This window comes from Tamandua tetradactyla, chromosome 24 (assembly GCF_023851605.1).
Source record: "Tamandua tetradactyla isolate mTamTet1 chromosome 24, mTamTet1.pri, whole genome shotgun sequence".
Classification (NCBI taxonomy): Eukaryota; Metazoa; Chordata; class Mammalia; order Pilosa; family Myrmecophagidae; genus Tamandua; species Tamandua tetradactyla.
In genome coordinates this window covers 17731499-17755089 of record NC_135350.1, presented here as the reverse complement: position 1 = coordinate 17755089, position 23591 = coordinate 17731499, and the positions used below count along the sequence as shown (strand labels likewise).

The 23591-nt window shown below is 33.8% G+C and overlaps 2 protein-coding genes and 1 pseudogene across 2 annotated transcripts in view; 2 read left to right on the top strand and 1 right to left on the bottom strand.

Moving 5' to 3' along the window:
* INTS12 (integrator complex subunit 12) overlaps positions 1–19226 on the bottom strand; it is a 158953-nt gene extending 139727 nt beyond the window's left edge. Inside the window, exon 1 of the mRNA XM_077142635.1 lies at positions 19108–19226. The gene's annotated coding sequence lies outside the window, so the exon portion shown is untranslated. The remainder of the gene's footprint in view (positions 1–19107) is intronic.
* GSTCD (glutathione S-transferase C-terminal domain containing) overlaps positions 1–23591 on the top strand; it is a 206605-nt gene that overhangs the window by 107710 nt on the left and 75304 nt on the right. The gene's annotated exons all lie outside the window — the stretch shown is intronic.
* On the top strand, positions 18049–20509 carry LOC143668503 (prolyl-tRNA synthetase associated domain-containing protein 1 pseudogene; annotated as a pseudogene).

The window sequence follows — 23591 nt, the reverse complement described above, 5'->3', positions numbered from 1 at the left end:
TCTCCACATCCTCAGTAACATTTGGTGTTATTATTTTTTTATTTTAGTATTCTAATTGGTATGTAGTAATATCTCATTTTAATGTTAATATCCCTGATAGCCATCTTCAACATTTTTTCATATACTTATTTGCCATCTGTTTATTGTCTTTGGTAAAATGACTGTTTGTACCTTTTGCCCAATTTCTATTTGGATTGTTTGTTTTCTTTAAATTGTGAATTTTTTAAATAAATCATAGATTTAAGTCCTTTGTTATACATGTGGTTTGCAAATATTTACCTTCCATCTGTAGTTTGTTTTTCATCCTCTTAAGAGCATCTTTGGCGAAACAAAGTTTTAATTTTTATGAAGTCCAACTTATCGATGTTTTCTTTTATGGATTGTGTTTCAGGTGTCATGGATAAGAATTCTGCCTAGCCCTAGATCTTGAAGATATTTACCTATATATTTTTCTAAAGTTTTTTAGTTTTACATTTTACATTTACATCTGTGGTCCATTTGGAATTGGTTTTTTTATAAGGCATGAAGTTTAGGTCAAGGTTCACTTTTTTTGTTTGTTTGTTTATGGATATCAATTGCTCCAGTACCATTTGTTGAATAGGCCATCTTTTCTCCATTGCTTTGTTTTTGCAGTTTTGTTAAAAATTAGTTGGGCATATTGGTGTAAAAACTTGAAGGTTTTTTTAAAGCATTCTATATTAGTTTGTATTTTGTTGCCTGAGTTCATGTATACTGATGACATGAACCATAACTGAAAAACCATCTTTTCCTGCGGAGGTAGAAGGGAAGGTCAGGAAGTACAGACTAGTTGAGGATCCAGTGTAAGTAGTCCTGGCCAGCTAAAAGCTTAGAAGCTTCATGTTCTATGAAATAAAAATGTTTCCTTTTTCTGTTTACTCCTGACTCGCACTAAACCTTTGTATCATACATCTCTATATGTCAAAATATGGAGGATATAGGCCTAATTAATGTATATTTATGAATTCCATATATGTTCTATTCAACTAATGTGTTATATACATTATAAAATATGCCAAAAAACGGAAATGTAATAAGTAGAAGCTTAATATCGTCTTCGATTTTCTTCATTCTATGCAGGCCTGATGTAAGGAGAAAATCTGGGTGGGGTGGGGAGGAGAAATCTTGGTGATAAGATTAATTAATATTCCTTAATGAGCTTATTAATAATTATTAATAATAATAATTAAGTCATTAATAATGACTTAGTCCTCAGATTTAAAAAAACTCATTTGTATCATGAAAACATCTTTCTTAGGTTATGTAAGAAGTATAAGCTGTTAAAAATGTAGTAAAACAAAACATTTCTGCTTTTCCTTAGATGAACCCTTGAACAAACTAATTCGTTTGAAAGATATGCTTTTGCCAAATTTCGCCACAGAAATTTTGAAGCCACTGACAGTGAAAGAATTCAGGCATCTCCTATTAATAATGTTCACTTAGACATGGTTAGCTCTTCAAAGATATTTCATGGAAGATATTTTCTGTTAGGTCAGGCTTACTTCTAAGTCAGTGGTGCTCCTTATGTAGTTAAATATGTAATGCTTTAACTTTAAACCTGATCTTGATTTTTTAGCTTATTTTCCCCTCTAGAGGAAAAAAAGTACTGGCTGGTTACACAACCTGCTGTGCAGATGTTGAATCTAATTACATGTTCCATATTGTTCCTTGCCAACAAATACATGTTAATAATAATGAATAATCAGCCTTGCTTAACAAGAGCAGCAAGGAACATGTTTATGCCATTTCCCATGATGGATAGACCCGGGGTGCTTCAAAGGTGATGCCCTCATCTCGTCGGTGGCCCATGGCTTGTTAACAGCAACCTGCTCTAGATGATGAAGTGTGAAATTGAAGGTCCCTGCAGGGAATTTGATCTGAGCTTTCCCAGCTAAAGAAAAGCTGTCTTACAATATTCATCTGCCTTGTTCACTGGCTCGCTGGTTTCCCCTTAGACTTTCTTCATGATGCTCTGGAATATTTTTTCCTGGCTAAATTAACAAATGTGCTACTGTATCTGGCTAGCAACCAGATTGCTAGTATAAAGCTTCTAGGAAATTTTACTATGTCCTCTTCCAGCTGGTAACAAGAAGTCTGAGACATAGAAAAACTGATTGGGCAGAGAACAAATGGATGAAATATTTGAGTGAGTCATTTTGAGGGAGTGTCTATTCACTGAGGAACATTTGTATTAAAGCAAGAAAACATGCTGTTAGCACTTTTTTTTTAATTTGCTTTTATGGATTAGTTTGTTAGTGGTTCATACTGTTAAGTTTGAACATCTTTTCATCTTTTTTTTTCAATAAGAAGGATTAGTTTATAAACTTCCATTTTAATTTATGATTGGCTGATTTGTCCAATTACGTATAAACCGATTTGACAGAGTATTTGAAGTACAGTATATTTTATATCTCTAAAATTTATTTTGAAATTTTTATTTCTGGAATTCTTTTCCTCCTGATTTATTTGAAAAATCGAGGTTTATTTGTGTTATTTCAGTAATAGTAGAAAAATTCCAGGGAAGCTATAGAGATATGCACAGGTATAAGTTTTCACACATACCTAGATTTAAAGCCATTTCCGTGTATAATCACAGACAACTTGCTTAAACTCTCCAAGCCTTAAATTTCTCAGCTCGGAGACTCATAATATCGATCTCATATCGTTAGGTAAAATAATATGTAACATGATTTCCACAGTGCCTACTTTTACCTCCTCCTCTCACTCAGTACTTTGATATTTTTGAATAAAAAATATAGAGAATGGAATAAAATGTTAACACTACCTGATAATTTATTTCATTGTAGGATTTTGCTTTTCTTTAAACTTCTTGGATTTAATTTTCCTTTCTTTAAAAACAAAAATGGATTTAGGATTCTATTAGCATTCTTAAAGTCTATTCTGCAGCAGAATAGAAGTAGAACAAGCAGGGGAAAGTCAAAATAATATTTCTGTTGCTAAGGGAAGGAAGACCTAAAGGTAATACATTTTTTGCAAGAATTATTAAAGATGAAATATAAATTTTCAGATTTTTTTTCTCATTTATAACCTTGTCTCTTAGTTTCTTAAACTCTGTATTTTTCTTTGACAAAAATATTACTAATTTGGGTGAAGCAGCTGTAAGTCAAAATGAACATTGCCAGAATGTTCTCTAAGGTGCACAGTATCTCAGAGGGGGGTAGTTCACATTTGAAGTCTAGAGACTCTTTTCTCAGCAGAAATTGTTTTTCAGTGAGATGCTTTGAAAGATGTTTTGCTTCATTTAAATGCCCTGTCAAAATGAATGTGCCACTTCTTGTTCATGCCTTGTATAAGGTTGTCACCTTCTGAAGCTCTAAGTGCCACTGGTAAAACTAAGCAGTATTTATGGTTAGCCTGCACAGGCATGGTAGTTAAGAGGAAAAGAAATGGAGAGAAGAATATAAAGAACAGGGAAAGCAAATGAAAAGCACAGGGACAAAAAGGTCATTCATGGCTTCATAAGCCATAAGAATTATATTTTTCTCAGAATTCTTAATAATCACTTGTGTTCTGCTGTCTTAGTAAATATAGAGAGTTTATTTCTCATTTTAAGCTATTTGAAAAGAATTATTGTGTGTCTCTCTCTCTCTGTATTATGTATAAAAAAATTAACTGTACCATTTTGGCCTAACCTGAAATTTTTACTTTTCTGTCAGTCATCTCAATGTTAAATAGCAACTGTGACAGAACATAAGTTCACTTCATTTGTACAGAGCACGTCTCACATTCTTTCCCTCTGTTTGTGATGAACAATTTGTTTGAATGTTGACCTTTCTTGCTCTTAGAGGTATAAATTTAGACTGATTTATTTGGATAAGATTGGATATTGCACCTGGTGTGGATAATAGTAGATTACATCTTCAGGAAATTGAACTTTTTCTTTCTATCCTTTCAAACAAAAAACTTTCTGAAATGAATATGTTGGGGACAGTGTTGACTCTTTAATTTTTTATGTTTTTAAGTTTACTCTGCTACATAGAATCTTGTGGTTTTACCAAAAAGTAACATCCTGTTGCTTTAGCAAAGTAATTTGTACACTTTCTGAAAATGCATGCATTTTATAAAATTCAGATTTTTCCTTTTGTAAATTGCTGTTAACTTGTGTGACTTTAAAAGTTTTTATTTTGATATAATTTCAAACTTATGGGAAGTCACAAAATAGTACAAAAATATTCCCCAGATTCACCAGTATTTATATTTTCACTTTGCCATATTTTGCTTTTTTATTCACACTCAAGCTCTCCTCTTTCTTTTTTCTTTTTCTGTATGTGTGCCTACATATAATGCATTTTTTTTCTTAAACCAGTTGAAAGTAAGCTATAGATGTTATACCCCTTTGTTCCTTACATTCTCTAAAATATTCCCCATACAATGACCAAAACCGGTAATGTTAACAATGATTCAATACTATTATGTTCATAGCCTTCATATTTCTTCAGTTGTCCCAATAATAACTATTATAGTTTTTTTTTTTTGTGGCCCAGGATCCAGTACGGGATCATTTATTGCATATACTTTTCAAGCTTCTATATTCTGTAATGGTTTCTCAGCCGTTTTCTGCAATCTCTGACTTTGACATTGTTGAAGAATGCAAGTCAGTTATTTTTAAGAATGTTTGATGTTTCTTCAAAATCAGACTCCAATTATGGATTTTGGACAGAAATACCAAAAAAGTGGTATTTTACAGAAGAGGTACATGATGCTAGTTAAACCCATTACTGGTAATGGTATTGTTGATTAGCTTGTTAATATGGCAGTATAGAAACCGCTAGGTTTCCTTACTGTATTTCCCTTTATAATCAATAAGTAATTTGTGGAAAAGTACTTTGAGACTATATATATATCTTGCTCTTCATCTACTTTTCTCCCACTAGTTTTAGCATCCATTTGTTGAGTTCCTTGCCTGAACTAATTAATTACTATTAACTATGCTTGCAAATGGTGATTTTCTAGCATCTGTTATTCTTTCTTCATTCATTAATTGGGAAACTAAGGAAAAGCTTTCACTTCTCCCCCATTTATTTACTTATTCTCTGTATTTACAACATACAAATTCATGGGTTCTTATTATATTCAATGGATTATACCTCACTATGATAATTATTTATTTCAGTGCTCAAATTGTTCCAGATTTGGGCAATAGGAGCCCCTTCAAACTGACTCGTACATGTTTTTTATATGTCCTTGTATTAGTCAGGGCTATCCATACGTAGTGAGATTTTTTATAGGAATTGGCTCATACAGCTGTGGAGATGGGCAAGTCCAAATTTCACTAGGCAGCCCATAAGGTGGGGACTCTGATGAAGATTTTCAGTGAATTCCCTAGAAGAAGCTGACTGACTGAAGTTGAGATGGAAAGTCTATCTTCTGACTGCTGAAATCATCAGTTCTCCTTTTAAGGTCTTCAACTGATTGGATGAGACTTCTCTCATTGTTGAAGGCAATCTCCTTAGTTGATTGCAGGTGTAATCAGCCATAGATGTAATCAACTTACTAATGCTACAAATCCATGAAATATTCTCGCAGTAGTAATCTGGCCAATGCTTGCTTGACGAAACAACTGAACACCATAACCTAGCCTAGTTAACACATGAACTTAACCATTACAGCCCCCATTAATCTTTGAATACTGTCTTAATTCTTGGTACCACAAAATATACCAAGATCTGGATACTAAGAATAATCATTGCTACTAGAATACCTTTGCTTCCTAGTGGACACAGTTAGTATATATATATATATGTCAGTTTGCATATGTATATAACCATGAGGTCATACAGATACTTCCAATTCCGAGTCAGATTCAAGGAGTTCCTTACAGTCCTCCCATGTTTGTGCTCCTTCTCTCTTTGTATCTCCTTTCTCCACTAGTAAAAAACTTAAGATCACTGTTATCCTCAATATATTTATTTAGTCATTTGCTTATTCCTAGAATTCACAGAAAATAGTTTCAGAATTGTTAACCCATAACACTTTTAAACTACTGAAAAGCCTTCACAAGAAAGGAAGACCAGTATATTTTCTGAATACAGGCACAAACGTTCTTGATAAACTCAACAAACACAAAAGTTCACAAAAATCCAGCAATGGAGAAAAAGGAAACCGGGTGGAATTTACCCCAGCAAGGCAAAGTTGGTTTAACACCCCAAAATTAATTAATGTAATACACCATAACAATGAAATAAAGGACAATAATCATGTGATCATTTCATGGATATGCACAAAAAAAAACATCTGACAAAATCCAACTGACTTTCATAATAAAAATACTCAACAAACTCAGAACAAAGGGAACTTCTTCAACATGTTAAGGACCTTAACAAAACAAAAAAAAAAACACAGCTAACATCATACTTAATGATGAAAGATTGAATGTTTTCTTTTTCAGATCAGGAACAAAATAAGAGTGCCTGCTTTTGCCAGGCCAATTAGGGAAGAAAAGAAATAAAAGACATCCAAATTTCAAAGGAAACTATGTCTACTTGTAGATGACATGACCTTGTCCATAGAAAATCCTAAGCAGTCCACTAAATAACTATGACAACCAGCAAGTTCAGCAAGGTTGCAGGGTTCAAGATCAATATACAAAAGTCAGTTGTATGTTTATACTCTAGCAACAATCAGAAAATGAAATTAAGCAAACAATTCCATCATAAAGATTAAAATAACTTAACCTCTACCTCACACATATACAAAAATTAACTCAAAATGGGATCAAAGATAGGAAAGTTATGGCTAAAATTATGAAACTCTTAGATGAAAACAAAGGAGTAAATCTTCATGACCTTGGATTAAGCATAAGCAACAAAATAAAAGAATAGATACATTGGGCTTCATCAAAATTTAAAACTGTGTCCTTCAAAAGACACAGTCAAGAAATTTAAAAGACCCTGTCTCCAGCCAACACAACGAGCAATCTCACCACCCTACCCCTCTCTACGTGGGACATGACTCCCAGGGGTGTGGACCTTCCTGGCAACATGGGACAGAGATCTTGGAATGAGCGGAGACTCAGCATCAAGGTATTCAGAAAAACCCTAGAATGAGCTGAGACTTACTATCAAGGGATTGAGAAAGCCTTCTCGACCAAAAGGGGGAAGAGGGAAATGAGACAAAGTGTCAATGGCTGAGAAATTCCAAACAGAGTTATCCTGGAGCTTATTCTTTTATTTATTTATTTTTTTATTAATTAAAGAAAAAAAGAAATTAACACGACATTTAGAAATCATTCCATTCTACATATGCAATCAATAATTCTTAACATCATCACATAGATGCATGATCATCATTTCTTAGTACATTTGCATCGATTTAGGAAAAGAACAAGCAAAACAACAGAAAAAGATATAGAATGTTAATATAGAGAAAAAATAAAAATAATAATAGTAAAAAAAACACAAACAAATAAACAAACAGACAAACAAAAAAAAACCTATAGCTGAGATGCAGCTTCATTCAGTGTTCTAACATGATTACTTTACAATTAGGTATTATTGTGCTGTCCATTTTTGAGTTTTTGTATCTAGTCCTGTTACACCGTCTGTATCCCTTCAACTCCAATTGGCCATTATCTTACCCTGTTTCTAACTCCTGATGGTCTCTGTTACCAATGACACATTCCACGTTTGTTCTCGAATGTCGGTTCACATCAGTGGGACCATACAGTATTTGTCCTTTAGTTTTTGGCTAGACTCACTCAGCATAATGTTCTCTAGGTCCATCCATGTTATTACATGCTTCATAAGTTTATTCTGTCTTAAAGCTGCATAATATTCCATCGTATGTATATACCACAGTTTGTTTAGCCACTCTTCTGTTGATGGACATTTTGGCTGTTTCCATCTCTTTGCAATTGTAAATAACACTGCTATAAACATTGGTGTGCAAATGTCCGTTTGTGTCTTTGCCCTTAAGTCCTTTGAGTAGATACCTAGCAATGGTATTGCTGGGTCGTATGGCAATTCTATATTCAGCTTTTTGAGGAACTGCCAAACTGCCTTCCACAGTGGTTGCACCATTTGACATTCCCACCAACAGTGGATAAGTGTGCCTCTTTTTCCGCATCCTCTCCAGCACTTGTCATTTTCTGTTTTTTTGATAATGGCCATTCTGGTGGGTGTGAGATGATATCTCATTGTGGTTTTGATTTGCATTTCTCTAATGGCCAGGGACATTGAGCATCTCTTCATGTGCCTTTTGGCCATTTGTATTTCCTCTTCTGAGAGGTGTCTGTTCAAGTCTTTTTCCCATTTTGTAATTGGGTTGACTGTCTTTTTGTTGTTGAGTTGGACAATCTCTTTATAAATTCTGGATACTAGACCTTTATCTGATATGTCGTTTCCAAATATTGTCTCCCATTGTGTAGGCTGTCTTTCTACTTTCTTGATGAAGTTCTTTGATGCACAAAAGTGTTTGATTTTGAGGAGCTCCCATTTATTTATTTCTTTCTTCAGTGCTCTTGCTTTAGGTTTAAGGTCCATAAAACCGCCTCCAATTGCAAGTTTTGTAAGATATCTCCCAACATTTTCCTCTAACTGTTTTATGGTCTTAGACCTAATGTTTAGATCTTTGATCCATTTTGAGTTAACTTTTGTATAGGGTGTGAGATACGGGTCTTCTTTCATTCTTTTGCATATGGATATCCAGTTCTCTAGGCACCATTTATTGAAGAGACTGTTCTGTCCCAGGTGAGTTGGCTTGACTGCCTTATCAAAGATCAAATGTCCATAGATGAGAGGGTCTATATCTGAGCACTCTATTCGATTCCATTGGTCGATATATCTATCTTTATGCCAATACCATGCTGTTTTGACCACTGTGGCTTCATAATATGCCTTAAAGCCCGGCAGCGTGAGGCCTCCAGCTTCGTTTTTTTTCCTCAAGATACTTTTAGCAATTCGGGGCACCCTGCCCTTCCAGATAAATTTGCTTATTGGTTTTTCTATTTCTGAAAAATAAGTTGTTGGGATTTTGATTGGTATTGCATTGAATCTGTAAATCAATTTAGGTAGGATTGACATCTTAACTATATTTAGTCTTCCAATCCATGAACACGGTATGCCCTTCCATCTATTTAGGTCTTCTGTGATTTCTTTTAACAGTTTTTTGTAGTTTTCTTTGTATAGGTTTTTTGTCTCTTTAGTTAAATTTATTCCTAGGTATTTTATTCTTTTAGTTGCAATTGTAAATGGGATTCGTTTCTTGATTTCCCCCTCAGCTTGTTCATTACTAGTGTATAGAAATGCTACAGATTTTTGAATGTTGATCTTGTAACCTGCTACTTTGCTGTACTCATTTATTAGCTCTAGTAGTTTTGTTGTGGATTTTTCCGGGTTTTCGACGTAAGGTATCATATCATCTGCAAACAGTGATTGTTTTACTTCTTCCTTTCCAATTTTGATGCTTTGTATTTCTTTTTCTTGTCTAATTGCTCTGGCTAGAACCTCCAACATGATGTTGAATAATAGTGGTGATAATGGACATTCTTGTCTTGTTCCTGATCTTAGGGGGAAAGTTTTCAATTTTTCCCCATTGAGGATGATATTAGCTGTGGGTTTTTCATATATTCCCTCTATCATTTTAAGGAAGTTCCCTTGTATTCCTATCCTTTGAAGTGTTTTCAACAGGAAAGGATGTTGAATCTTGTCAAATGCCTTCTCTGCATCAATTGAGATGATCATGTGATTTTTCTGCTTTGATTTGTTGATATGGTATATTACATTAATTGATTTTCTTATGTTGAACCATCCTTGCATACCTGGGATGAATCCTACTTGGTCATGATGTATAATTCTTTTAATGTGTTGTTGGATTCGATTTGCTAGAATTTTGTTGAGGATTTTTGCATCTATATTCATTAGAGAGATTGGTCTGTAGTTTTCTTTTTTTGTAATATCTTTACCTGGTTTTGGTATGAGGGTGATGTTGGCTTCATAGAATGAGTTAGGTAGCTTTCCCTCCACTTCGATTTTTTTGAAGAGTTTGAGGAGAGTTGGTACTAATTCTTTCTGGAATGTTTGATAAAATTCACATGTGAAGCCGTCTGGTCCTGGACTTTTCTTTTTAGGAAGCTTTTGAATGATTGATTCAATTTCTTTACTTGTGATTGGTTTGTTGAGGTCATCTATTTCTTCTTGAGTCAAAGTTGGTTGTTCATGTCTTTCCATGAACCCGTCCATTTCATCTAAATTGTTGTATTTATTAGCGTAAAGTTGTTCATAGTATCCTGTTATTACCTCCTTTATTTCCGTGAGGTCAGTGGTTATGTCTCCTCTTCCATTTCTGATCTTATTTATTTGCATGCTCTCTCTTCTTCTTTTTGTCAATCTTGCTAAGGGCCCATCAATCTTATTGATTTTCTCATAGAACCAACTTCTGGTCTTATTGATTTTCTCTATTGTTTTCATGTTTTCAATTTCATTTATTTCTGCTCTAGTCTTTGTTATTTCTTTCCTTTTGCTTGCTTTGGGGTTAGTTTGCTGTTCTTTCTCCAGTTCTTCCAAGAGGACAGTTAATTCCTGAATTTTTGCCTTTTCTTCTTTTCTGATATACGCATTTAGGGCAATAAATTTCCCTCTTAGCACTGCCTTTGCTGTGTCCCATAGGTTTTGATATGTTGTGTTTTCGTTTTCATTCGCCTCGAGGTATTTACTGATTTCTCTTGTAATTTCTTCCTTGACCCATCGGTTGTTTAAGAGTGTGTTGTTGAGCCTCCACGTATTTGTGAATTTTCTGGCACTCTGCCTATTATTGATTTCCCACTTCATTCCTTTATGATCCGAGAAAGTGTTGTGTATGATTTCAATCTTTTTAAATTTGTTAAGACTTGCTTTGTTACCCATCGTGTGGTCTATCTTTGAGAATGATCCATGAGCACTTGTGAAAAAGGTGTATCCTGCTGTTGTGGGGTGTAATGTCCTATAAATGTCTGTTAAGTCTAGCTCATTTATAGTAATATTCAGATTCTCTATGTCTTTATTGATCCTCTGTCTAGATGTTCTGTCCATTGATGAGAGTGGGGAATTGAAGTCTCCAACTATTATGGTATATGTGTCTATTTCCCTTTTCAGTGTTTGCAGTGTATTCCTCACGTATTTTGGGGCATTCTCGTTCGGTGCATAAATATTTATGATTCTTATGTCTTCTTGTTGAACTGTTCCTTTTATTAGTAGATAGTGTCCTTCTTTGTCTCTTTTAACTGTTTTACATTTGAAGTCTAATTTGTTGGATATTAGTATAGCTACTCCTGCTCTTTTCTGGTTGTTATTTGCATGAAATATCTTTTCCCAACCTTTCACTTTCAACCTATGTTTATCTTTGGGTCTAAGATGTGTTTCCTGTAGACAGCATATAGAAGGATCCTGTTTTTTAATCCATTCTGCCAGTCTATGTCTTTTGATTGGGGAATTCAGTCCATTAGCATTTAGTGTTATTACTGTTTGGATAATATTTTCCTCTACCATTTTGCCTTTTGTATTATATATATCATATCTGATTTTCCTTCTTTCTACACTCTTCTCCATACCTCTCTCTTCTGTCTTTTCATATCTGACTCTAGTGCTCCCTTTAGTATTTCTTACAGAGCTGGTCTCTTGGTCACAAATTCTCTCAGTGACTTTTTGTCTGAGAATGTTTTAATTTCTCTCTCATTTTTGAAGGACACTTTTGCTGGATATAGAAGTCTTGGTTGGCAGTTTTTCTCTTTTAGTAATTTAAATATATCATCCCACTGTCTTCTAGCCTCCATGGTTTCTGCTGAGAAATCTACACATAGTCTTATTGGGTTTCCCTTGTATGTGATGGATTGTTTTTCTCTTGCTGCTTTCAAGATCCTCTCTTTCTCTTTGACCTCTGACATTCTAACTAGTAAGTGTCTTGGAGAATGCCTATTTGGGTCTATTCTCTTTGGGGTGCGCTGTACTTCTTGGATCTGTAATTTTAGGTCTTTCATAAGAGTTGGGAAATTTTCAGTGATAATTTCTTCCATTAGTTTTTCTCCTCCTTTTCCCTTCTCTTCTCCTTCTGGGACACCCACAACACGTATATTTGTGCGCTTCATATTGTCATTCAGTTCCCTGATCCCCTGTTCAAATTTTTCCATTCTTTTCCCTATAGTTTCTGTTTCTTTTTGGAATTCAGATGTTCCATCCTCCTGGAGCTTATTGTTATGCATCAAGTAGATATCATCTTGTTATTCAAGATGTAATGGAGAGGCTGGAGGGAACTGCCTGAAAATGTAGCGCTGTGTTCCAGTAGCCATGTTTCTTGAGGATGATTGAATAATGATACAGCTGTAACAATGTGACTGTGTGATTGTGAAAACCTTGTGTCTGATGCTCCTTTTATCTACCTTGTCAACAGACGAGTAGAACATATGGAATAAAAATAAATAATGGGGGGGAAAAAGAAATTTAGAAGCAAAGAATGATGTATTTTGTAAGAATTAATTTTATATATTTTGTCATATTGATAATAAATGAAATCTTATTACTAAAAAAAAAAAAGAAATTTAAAAGACAATCCAGAAGAATGGGAGAGAATTTTCACAAATCATATATATAATAAGGCACTGTATCTATTGTATATAAAGAACTGTCACATTTCCATAATGAAATGATAAATAACCCTATTTAAAAATGAGCAAATGGGGCCCGAGGGTCCAGGGCACGCAGGTCAGAGGGCATGTGGGCTTTGGGATTTCTCTCCAGTCTCTGCTGCCCTCTTCTTGGTCTTCCAAGTTTCCGTTGTGTCTGACAGAACTTTAGGTTTTCCTGTTTCTCCTGTTTAATAATAAAGAGAGATTCTGCTTTTGGCAAAAAAAAAATGAGCAAATCATCTGAATAGATATTTCTCCGAAGAAGATATACAAAGGCAAATAAGCACATGAAAAGATGCTCAACATCATTATTCATCAGGGAAATGCAAATCAAAATCATATTGCAGTATCACTTCATACCCAATAGGATGGCTACAAAAAAACATAAAGTAACAAGTTTTAATGATGGTCTAGAGAAATTGAACCTTCATACATAGTTGGTGAGAATGAAAATGGTGGGACTACTTTGGAAAACAGCTGGTCAGTTCTTATTGATTTTATCTTCTTTTGTCCTGTTGTAAATAGTTTTCTCTTCCATTACATATTCTAACTTGATTTTGTTTTTACATATGAGGGCTATGGATTTCTGTATTTAGAGTTTATAGTCTGCTTTCTAACAATTGTTTTATTGTTTTAGATCATCTACAAATAGAGTCGTTTTTCTTCTTTTATAATTCAGATATAAAATTATTTTTTCTGTTATAAATCAAATCAAATATAATTAATTTCACTATTCTGATTACTTTTGCTAATAGCACCAGTACATTATCAAGTGGTAGAGGAACTGTGGGCATCCTGATCTCTGATAGCAGTTGTAACGCCTCTTGTGTTTCCCTATTAGGTAAATGCTTGTTTTACAACTAAGATTCATATGTATCACGTAAAAAGTATCCAGCATGTCCTAGGCTAGGATTCTTTTTTTTAAAATCACAAATGGGTGTTGAATTTTGTCAAATGTTTTTTAAGTATCTGTGATATTATATCATTTTTCTCCCTAGATCTATTAGCATGGTATATTATATTAATAGGTTTGTTAATATTGAACCAACCTTACATTCCATTTGGTCATGATGTAATACTTTCTTAATGTGGTGTTGGATTCTGTTCACAAACTTCATATTTTGCACCCATATTCATAAGTGATATTTATTTGTAATTGTCTTCTTGATTAATCTTAATCAGATTAAGGTATAAATGTGGTATTTCACAAATAGAAGAGAGTATTAGAATTGCCCTTTATTTTGTATTTTTATCTACAAAAGTAAATTAAGCTTGACTAATATGTGGCATATGGACTAACAGCAATATATTTATATTATTTACATATATTCAGAAGGGGAGTGCATGCACAAAATATTTTTTCGTGATAAACAAAAATTTGTTCAATGGTCTGCGGACCATTGCCTTAAAGCATTGATTCTCATATTTTCATGTGTACCAGATTTGCCAAGATTAATTGATAAATTATTGATTTCTGAGCCCTAATCCAGAGTTTTCAGCCCAGTAGGTCTAACATAGGGCCTGAAAGTTTGCATTTTTAACAAATTTCCAGGTGATGCCAGTGTTGCCGGTCCAGGGAGCATGCTTTGAGAATCTCTGCCCTAGAGCACTGTGCTAAAGCTTACAGAAGAATCAGCTTAGAATGTTCATTAAAGTACATGTTTTCAGGCCTCACATTGTGAATCAGAACAAGGATTAGCTCCAGAATTTGCATCAACAGTGACTCAGGTGATTCTGCCTCAGCAGGCCCACATATCATGACATTTTAAGAAAGAACCTTTGGGGTTTACAGATGTTAGATGTTAGGAAGAAGCAGCATTGTCCCTTTTGTAAATTGGGAAACTGTCTTCACATATCTCAGAGCTTGGGAAAAAATTCAGTCATGAAAGTTCTCTTTGAATTTTCTCTTAAAGGACAGTGATAGAAAGAAAAGACATGAGCCAGGGAGAAGCATTCAATAAAGCAAAAATATTTGAAAGCTATTTTTGCTTTTTCCTTGAGAGCTAGATTTATATTTATGTTTTGTTTATATACAAATTTTCAGGAATATAGATATTATGCAATGTACTTTTTTTTTTTTTAACATGGGCAGACACCAGGAGTGGAACCCAGATCTCTGGCACAGCAGGCGAAAATTCTGCCACTGAGCCACCGTCGCACTGCCTGCAATGTACATTTTGTACCATTATTATTTGTTGTAGTACTGAGCATTTAAAAGCTTTCTTTTTCACTAGACCATCATAATCTTCACATACACTTATTGATGAAAAATGTGGCAAAATAAAGGAAAGAAAAATAATTATCCCTGGTCTTACCATCATTGTGAAACTTTTCTGAATTTCCTTACAGTATTTTTTCTATGCAGAGTTCATTATTGTGGGCATTTGATTTCCTAGTGATCATACAGTGTATTGTGATTTTGTTTCCTTTTTCCCCTGGATTATTTATTGTAAATATTTTCCCTATGGTTTTATAAATACTTCATCAGCATAATTCACTGAATTTATTTTTAGATATTTAGAAGTTGTACCACCATTTATTTTTAGATATTTAGGAGCTATGATTCATTTATTTTTTATTAGATACATACAGTTTTATAACTGGAAATTATTATGGAGGTCACTGATTTCAACTTTCACATTTTACAGATAATTAAACTGACCTTCCCAAAGTTACAGAGTTAAAACGTGACAGAAATAGGGATAGAAACAAATTTCCTCACTCTTAATATACTGATTATTCCACTATTCTATGTTGTTCTCTCCAGCACTTTAAATTTGACCAGAAAGACCCTTAGATGTAAATCTGTCACTTTGCTCGTTGCTTTCTATTTGTCACATTTTCTTTTTTCTTCTTTTCCTACATGCGTTCAGATTTTTCAAAATTTTTTTATGATTCCGTTTTATCTTCACCTTTCACTTACAGGTTATATTCCAGTTTTTAAAAAATGTAATGATTTTCCTATGGCTTAAAATATGCATCTTTAGCCTACCTGAAGATAATATGTTCAGAAGAAACTTTAGAATGAAATAAATTCAGGCACATAATAGGCAGTTTCATATATATATATGTATATGTCTTGTTGACAGCATAAATATGATATTTTGTATGTTGTTTAACATTTATATTACTAAAACAAATATATTTCTTATATAAATTCAGATTTTTAAAAAATCCAAATATTACAGTAAATGTTATATTCTGCAACCCAAGTGTGTCAAACTCATGAAGCAAATAAATCTGAATTTGAAATATTTAGCTTTTCTTAACATCCCTCTTATTACATATTGCATATTCTGTTAAAAATGTTTTCCAAAGCTTTTCTTTTTAACTGCAGTTTTGCTAATAAAGCAGATTTGGGGACATAGCTTGTCGAAGGTAAATGGCCAAATCTTGACTCATATACCAAAACTATCATGGTTATGGTTTTTATATCTTGAATTTTACTATGGGAACATGAAATTGGAGTTTGTGTGTCTATGTATGTTTTCTCTTTTTCTGCCTTTTACTACTAACATGAAAGAGTCATTGACTCTTAGAACGGTAAAGACCTCAACAGGTCTTTACATGCTTACATACATGTTCTTAATCATTAAAAAAGAATTGATGACATGATTACCTTTACTCTTTGACAGGAGAAATGACTTTATTTCCCCTAATTTATGAGATTACTAATAATATTGCCATAGAGAAAAGACGCAAAGAGGGAAGTGTGGCATAGCATCATTATTGATTTTGATTTTCTACTCAGTGGAGACCTTTGCCAAGAATAGAAGGAATTGTAGGGACAATTAGGAATGTTGATAGCAACTAACTTAGAGATCTCCCAACTAAAACTTCAAAGTACACAATGAGATCTATGTTCCTTAGTTGGAGGTTTCTAAAAGAAACTCATGTTTTTAAACAAAATGATAGATACCAACTTTGATATGCTGCATAAGTCCTTAAACGAATTACATTATAGGACAAATAAAATAGGCTGAACTTAAGTAGGAGTGCTAAATGGTTTAAAATGTGCACAGTAATATCGTGCTTGGATGCAGTGGTGCTTATTTCCATCAAATGCTAGGACTTAAAACTTACAGAATAGTGAGGGTGAGTGGAAAGAGTGTACACACCCAATTTATAGTTTGTAAAATTAAAAAAAAAAGGTGAACAAGAAAATAAGCACCGCAAATTATCATTACTTGCTTTAATATTTTTAGAACAGTTGGTAGTTCAAAAGGAAGGGATAAGAATCTCATACCAGCTTTATTATTACACTACAGCATGGCTAACTAATATATACTGAAAAAACAAAGACTTGTTAAGCCCGCACCCAAATATCACATTCTCCTTATTTAGGAAAAGGAGGAATAGTTCTTATGCCTCCCTCCCCCCCCCATTAAAAACAATCCATGACAAAAAGAGAACACGGCCATTGCTCTGATTCGGATTGTGTAATCTGCTAGTAAAAAAACCAACAAAAAAAATGATTAAGATATAAAACTGGTGGTTGGTGAGTAAAGCATGATCTCTGAAGTGCTTTAAATGGCTGCCTGTTGTTATGGTTTTGTTTAGTGCAAAAGTCACCTCTGCAGAGATATGTTCCCTGAACCACCCTATCAAACTTACTCTTTTCCCTGCCCTTGTCAGAATCAGGTTACTCTGTTAATTATTTCGTAGTACTTAACCATTTTTGAAATTATCTATTATTTCTCTCCCCGATGGGGCATGCACACCATGAGAGCAAAACCTTTGCCCAACTTGTTCACCACTAGAACCTGCAACCGTTCCTGAAACACAGTAGGTGCTAATACAAATGAATAAATATTCCAAACACATACAGCAAAATAATTTATATGTCTGGTTCCCAAACTTTCACCCTTAATGTGTCAGAAATCTTTTTCACAGCACCCCTAGACCAAAAGCAAAGCTAGCAGTTCCATTTATTAGATAACTAAGTTCAAACATATTAAAAAGCATTATGTCTAAACAATTTAGCAGCCCTTTGGGGGGAGAAATAGCATTACTTTAAGGAAAACATGATATCTTATTTCATTCTTAAATAACCATCATTACTTACTGGTGGGATGTGTGCTTCTGTTGAGCACTGCACTACTTCTCAAACATTAGAATCAGATAGGACATTACAGCCCCCATTATCTGTTGCATACTGATTGTCCTGCTTTTTATTATAGCAACCGCCAAAAACCCAACTTAGCCAATGAAGCGAATGTAGCGCCATCTACTGTTGAAGCTGTGAACTACCTCGCCTAGTTGTGTGATACTCAGCAGTTATTAAGTACTGCAGGTTCTCTTGAAATTTTAGAATATCCCACAGCGCTCCTGAGAGTTTGTTGCAGCCACCTGGAAAAGCATGATCTAGGTAGTTTAGGTTTATCTCATTTTTATTTACTAAACTGAAAGCCAGAATGTCCAAGGAAGAGGCTCAGGCTCAGCTAATCAAACTGTGAGGAAGAGAAGCAGGCCATGATGTATAGAAAAAAATGTAGAATCAGGGTCATGTAACCAGATCAGAGTCAGAAACATCGACCTGAAGAAAACTATCGTAGTAAACACTTAGGAAATCAGAATCAGGGTGTGTTAAAGAATACTTCAGCACAGTCAGGCTGCTAAACAAGTCAGAACATTAAAAGATAAATCAAGGAGCGAGTGAAATTCTGCAAGTCAGGGTATTGATGGGGGATGTGAAAACTCGCTGTGCTTTGCAAAACAGACTTCTAGACTTGTGTTTTAATCAGCAGCTGAGAGAAGAGTGCCTAGCGTTTCATCTGGTAGTGAGTCCTCTTCTCCTTGACTCTATGTGGATATTTCAACCCCAGAGTGTATGGCCCTCCTGATTTTGCACAGGATCCTGCTTTGGAATGAAGATTAATATAAATACAGATTATAATTATTTGCAAAACAGAATTAGAAAGCTTGCATTTCTAGACATTTTATAGTACCAAGTGCATTTCAAGATATTTTTTGCCTGTACCCAATTTTCAGTTTTTAATTTATGTTAAATAAGTATTCAGCTTTGTACTAATAGCACTTTAAGCTATTTATAGTTTCATTTCTTTCCCTTCTATCAGAAGTACTTTTAGCAGTTATATTAGCATATGTCTTAAGAATTGCATTAATTTATCTCTATTAACTTAAAAGTTAAATGTATATCTTAACTTTTCTGAGAATAAAATATGGCTCATGAGTATATACTATTTTAAAGACTCAACTGGATCAAGTCAAAGTGAGGTAGTTTTTAACTCTTTCCCCAATAGTCAAGTAATAAATACATCTCTAGGAAAAGAATGCCCTTAATGAGAATTTTCAGGCAAAGACACACCAAGGTGGCAAACAGAAGAGTATTGCAGCAGACAGGAAATCTGTGTCCTGCCCTGCTGTTCTGATGGCTACTAACATTACTGTGAGCGGGGCTGTAAACTTGAATAACTTTTCTCATTTGTAAAAACTGAGTATAGATTTCCTACCGTGGCTATTTCACAAGATTGTTGTAATGATTTTTTAAAAGTTGCAGCTCAATTCCATCGCCCTCCGCCACAGGGACTGCAGCAGCGGCTTGGCCCGCCGGGATAGCCGCTGGGAGCCCCAAGGCCGTGGAGCCACCAACAGTGTTGACAGTTGAAGAAATGAAGCTTCATGTCCAACGTTTGTAAGGAGCACATAGTTAAGAACTTATTTCTTAAAAGCAAAAAGAGAAACGGCTGTTGGATGGTGACGGTTCTTCATGATAGACAAATAAATTTAAATGATCTTTGCCAAACAGTTGGATGTTGGGACTGAAAATCAGAGAGGTTTGCCAGTGCAACGGTCACGCAAAAAAAAAAAAACAACCTTAAAACTTGGCCAAGGCTGTGCTGCATCCTTGACTTTCTTCTATCATGAAGGGGATGTGAAATTTGTTCTAGATTCTGCGCTTCTGGAAGGTGGACATGAAAAGGTGTACTTTCATCCTATGACCAAGGCTGCAACCACGGGATTGAGCACTGAAGACATTCTCGTATTCCTGAAGAAGGCAGGACTTGACTCCATAATTCTAAATTTTGACAGAAACAACTAGCTAGGCTAATATTTAGGCTAAATTTGTTTATGAAAGTTATTTTTCTTATTTGTAATTTACAAGCAGTATTAAAAATTATCTGAAAATTTAATACCCTTGTTTTGAGTAATTAAATCTTTTTAGGAAGACTGGTTCATTTTTATTTTTCAGAGAAATTGTAGGTTTACAGAACAATCATGCAGAAAATCCAGGATTACCATATACCACCCTATTATTAACACGTTGCTTTGGTGTGGAATATTTGTTACAATTAATGAAAGCACATTTTAATAATTGTACTATTAACTATAGTCCATGGTTTAACTTAGATTTCACTGTTATGCAGTTCTGTGGATAAAAAAAAATTTTATTCTGTTACCATATATACAATCTAACATTTCCCATTTTAATCACATCCAAATATACATTTCAGTGCTGTTAATTGCATTTAACATGTCATGCTACTATCACCAACTATTTCATCTTAAAGGCTGTTTTGAAAAAGATATATTAAAGCAGTTTAGTTCCAAGACCCCAGTTTACCTTCCCCTACAATTACTCCCTATTAGAATTCCTTCAACTACTGAAAATACTTCAAGATTCTTACTTATCTTACATCTTACTTATCTTTTAAAGTGTTAATTGTACTCTAAAAAAGCAAGTTGCAAAACAGTGTGTTAAAGTATGCATAAGACAGTGTATATATTGGGGGAAAAAATAAAAAAGAATATAGGAATATATTGTTAGTGATAGTGGTTACTTTGGTGAATGGAATAAGGAGGATTTTTACTTTCTGTATCTTTGTAAACTGAAAAATATAAAATTTAAAGAAATATTTTTAAGATTCATATGAGGGCTGGAATACAAAAGCCCCAGCAAGTTAACTAAGTCAAACATGTGGACAGAAGCAAAGGCTTTCCATTGTTTGGCATTTTGTTTGTTTGTTTGTTTGTTTTGTTTTTTGGTGTTTGTTTTTAAAATCAGTGATTTTTTTCCCTGTGAAAAATAGCTGATTAACTTTCTATTAGAAAGTATATCTTTAGAATTTAATTAATTTAGAAAACATTCAAACTAGGGATGAAAAATGTCACGTGGTAATTACTATACTATTAAAGTTACATTTTAAAACTCAGTAGTAGAATATACATTATACCCTTCAGAAGATTCATTTAGTCTCAGTTTAGAGGCTAGAAATGTGAACTTGTACAAGTTTTTTCTATCCTCTAGACTATATTAAATTTTTACTTATCCCTTTTCGATTATGGCATCTGAAAGAGTATAAAATCCCAAGAAAATGTAGGGCCAGTTGTTATAAAGAAACTGGTTCAAAAACAGAAAGAGTAAGGAAATTTGACACATTTTTTTCATCTCACTCAGATTCAAACAGAATCCTTTATGAGTTGAAGATCTAACCCAACCAGACTACAAAAATTTCTCTCACATGGTCATGAAAATTCTCATGTCTTCCTCCAGTGCAACCAAATAGGATCTTCTTAAGAGAAGAGGAACACATTTTCCTAAGTTCAATCACTCAAAAAGTACTTTCCATGTGGCAAAGATATTGTATTTAATCTGCCCCAAAATGTATGACTACCGGCAAAATAAAAGTAAAAATAACATGAGTTATTTAATAATACAAACGATCAAAAACTGCAGATTTACTCATGGTAGAATTTTTAGAAAGCATGGAATGGATATAAGAGGTTTGGAATTAATAAATATTTTCCATAAATGATAAACTTATTCAAAATTCCATGTTTTTATCTACTTTACACTGTATCTCTAAGACAATAAACTTGGCAACTTTAGGTTGCTTGTGCATGCAAAATGAAGACATGAATGAAAAGAATCACGGGAATTCTGCCTCCCACAATCTGTAAGTGAAAATGAAAGGGAAGAATTTGTGCAACTATTAAATCTATTTTGGGATTACCAGAATTGATAGGCTCTCTTATTGTTCTCTCAACATCTCTAGAACTCACCCCAAAATGATTAGAACTGTTAGAGTTTAAACAAGGTTATGGAAGGTTATCAGTTGCATCTGAAAATAAGTTTTCTGGGGTAAAGGGGAAGGAACAAAGGAATACTTGACTAAATTATATGTCACTTTTTAAGTGATTCTTAACCACTTGTTATGAAAATTTTTTATTTCTTTTTTTATATCAGTTTTATAGCTGAATGTTAACCCATCTTAATTTTTTTTAGGAGAAACGTGTTAAAACCTAAAATGAAAAATAATATGTTTTTCAAAAAACAAAGCAACCAAATAGAATGGTTTTTGTTAGGAGTTGGATCTCTGTGTTACCATAAATAAAGTTTTTACCGTTAAAAAAAAAAGTTCAACTGTGTTATGCCAAGTACAAAGAATATGGATCCAGACGAATTTGAGATCTGACATTCTTTTTCACTTATTTGCTGTGTGATTTCAGGCTTGCCCTTTACCTCTCTTAGCCTCAGTTTCACACCTATAATATGGTCGTGCTAATACCATTCTCATAGAACTATTGGAAATATTATAGAAGATAATAATTTTGTAAACTATAACAGACAGGATTAGCGTGGGTTGAGTTTAGTATCAAAATTGTAGCTTTAAATATAAGGTATTGTCATGTTGAGCAGAGTCTTCGTGCATTGAAAATGAGATTGAGCTAGATGTTTCATAAGATACCTTGAAAGTCTCTTGCAAAATGAACTACGTAAAATAACAGTATTTTATAGACTTTGGATCTTTACCTTGCTAGAAGAAAATTTGTCATGTCAAGTTTTCTCTATCTTATTCTAATTATGATAAAGCTTAGCCTAGCAGTCAGTTTTATGTGCAAAAGTGAAGCAATAATACTGAAACTCAAAAATCTTTTTAGGAAGAAGTAAAACTTGCCGTTTCCATCATATAAAGCTTTTTAATCAATCGGTGGTATAATAAAATCTATAATCTTAACATATACAGAAATCTAAATTAAAACTTGTTAAAATAGACAAACTTATAATGAATTCTTTATAAGACATAAGAGTGATGATGACATAATTTGAATGCTTACCATCTGCTAGTCTTTATGATTGTTTTCTTATTCTTAACCATCCTCTAATCAGCCACTACAATTTATTAAAATTGGAACAGACGATGAAATCACAGTGTCATTCGGGACCTACAACAACAGGCTGCCCAGTAGTGTGTTTAATATACATTAGCACCAGACTTCTACAATTTCAGCAAGGTCTCTGTAAAGGTTTCTAGTATTCTGTTAGCTTGCTTATTTATTAAATTCTATCTCTGATCAAATTATGTTCAAGTACACATGGATCTCCAAGCATTCCTCTTTCTAGCTCCCTAGTAGTTGCGTAGACTAGAGCAAGAGAAGATGAGAAGTTGAACAGTAGCATTTTCCCTCACATATCTCTTTAGGCTTTGGGGAAATTCAGAGCTCTTGTCCCTAATTCCACATTCTTTTGAAAAAATTTCTGAAGGACACATTCATTGTCATCCTCCGGAGAACAAGGAAAATGTAGGAGAGATATAATGTAATGTATAAGGAAAAGTAATAAGACTTTGAAATTTTGCCTTGATATCTTCTCAATGATAAGTCAGTTGGATGCCAACTGATTAACAAAGAAGAACTACAAAAAGAAAACATCTGAATGGCAAAAGCAAGTCATGTCAACTAATTTCTCTTAGTAGTATAATTCACTTTTATTAGAAATCAAAAATATCTAGAAGGAAATGAGTAGTAAAAGTCAGCTACTTTGTGAGTGAACAAAAGGGAATTGGAAGAAGGGTAAATGTTATAGGATAAGAGACCAAAGAGTCAATATGTAGAACTTGTTTTGATCTTGATTCAAATAAATCATTTGCAAAAGCATGTTTTTTGAGACAGTTTAGCATTTGAACACAAGCTGAATATTAGGTGATATTAAGAA